The sequence below is a fragment of the Castor canadensis genome, chromosome 7 (genome assembly GCF_047511655.1).
Source record: "Castor canadensis chromosome 7, mCasCan1.hap1v2, whole genome shotgun sequence".
Lineage (NCBI taxonomy): Eukaryota > Metazoa > Chordata > Mammalia > Rodentia > Castoridae > Castor > Castor canadensis.
Genome location: NC_133392.1, coordinates 146,018,313 through 146,020,389, shown reverse-complemented (window position 1 = coordinate 146,020,389; position 2,077 = coordinate 146,018,313).

Here is a 2,077-nt window from a genome sequence, read left to right as displayed (position 1 = left end):
GAGGATCGAAGTTTGAGGCCAGCCCTGGCAAATGGTTCATGAGACTCTATCTTGAAAAACCCATCACAAGAAAGGGCTGGTGGAATGGCTCAAGGTGTAGGCCATGAGTTCAAACCCCAGTACCACACACACAAAAAAAGCTAATGTTCTGTACAATAATATAAATATACTTAATTAAAGCAAGCATTAGTTTAATGCAAATAGCTAGTATCACTAATTCTTAATGAATGTGTACTGCTGGACACCCTAGCGGTAAGAGTTATATTGTTTTATTATTGTTAAAGTAATAATTGATAATAACCCATAATTACTTACTGCTGATAGCCTGATCTTGACTGGGGGTTCTGGGTAGAATAGAAAGTGTCTTCTTTTTTTTTTTTTTTTTTGAGATAGAGTCTTGCTATGTTGGTCAAGCCAGTCTGGGACATAGGCTCAAGGAATCCTCTTGCCTCAACCTCCCAAGCAGCTGGGACAGCAGATGTGCACCACCACACCTGGCATATGGAAAATATTTTTTACCTCATTCATCTTTTAACACTGTAAAACTTCCTGGGATCTAAACATCTGTGTGGGGCTTCAAACCCCTTGGCAACAAATGCTTTTACACATGGCTGTTTTTAGTAGACGAGGGTGTCCCCTTAGCCATAAAGACTCTATTTTTTTGCATATTTGTTTTTGGTTTGGGCACTGGTTATGGAACCCTGCACCTCGTACATGCTAAAGACCTGCTCTCATCCTGAGCTGCACGCCAGCCTGGGACGCTGTACTTTTTATCAGGGAGTGCTTCTTATCTTTGCTGTTTCTTTTCCTTTTTTTTTTTTTAATTGTGGTACTGGAGCTTGAACTCAGGGCCTATACCTTGAGCTACTCCACCATCCCTATTATTATTATTATTATTATTATTATTATTATGAAGCGTTTTTCGGGATAGGGTCTGGAGAAATGTTTGCCTGGGCTGGCTTTGAACCTCCAACCTCCTGTTCTCTGCCTCCTGAGAAGCTATGAATACAGGTGCGAGCCACTGGTGCCTGGCTGTTTCTCCTTTCACAGCCCCTAATTTCCCGTGGTATCCCTAGTATTTCAATCCACAGGCAGAAGGAAGAACAAGAAGAGGAGCGGGAGGTCCAAGTCCTGAGAGCCGCCTTCACTAGAAGCAAAACCTCTTCTCTCCCTCCCTCCCTCTGTCTGCCTTTCCCCACTTACTGTTTTCTTTTTTTGGAGGAAATTGTTTCTTGCTTACCCCTTCCCTCCTGACCAGTTACTTAGCTGGGCATCCTGTAAAATAAAGTTTACATGAAATTGTTTCCATGGCAACCTCCTACCCCACCTCTCTGGCTTTAAAGCAATCATCAGCTTTTCACTGGTTACAAATTCAAGCTTGTCAAAAAGTAACTTTTATTTAAAGCACCGAGACAGAACCTAACCAGGTTTGTAAAGGAAGATAAAGTAATTGCACAAGATAGACTCTCCGGCAAAAAGTCCTCTGTAAATCACAGTCATTCGCATTGTGCTAAAGCCACTTGAAGTCTGCATAAGGAAGCCTGTTGAGCCTTCTCATGCCTGTAATCCTAGCTAGGCAGGGATCAGGAGGGTCCAGGTTTGAAGCCAGCCTAGACCCTATCTCAAAAAAAAAATCTATTGCAGCAAAGGGCTGGTGGAGTGGCTCAAGTGGTAGAGCACCTGCCTGCAAGTGTGAGGCCTGAGTTCAAACCCCAGTGCTGCCAAAAAAAAAAAAAAAGGGAAAAAGATTGTTGAACCCTAAATTCTGTTGTGTTTTTCTTTTATTTATGTATTTATTTATTTTTGGTGCTTGTCCACAGATTGTTATTAAAGGCGCTGGGTGTCTGCTCCCAAGGAAACTGTTTCGTCCCCAAATTAACTACTTGGAATTGCAGTGTTCATACAGTGCCCCCCTACAGCTGCCTGTGGCAGTGTCTGCAGCAAGCTGTGACCACATCGTCTGGGTCAATCACAGATAAGTGTAGGAGGCTGTACTGCCCCCCACAGTACAGATGAGGAAACTGAGGCTCAGAGAGGGAAAGCAACTTGCTTGCATTGCTAGGAAGTTGCAAGATTG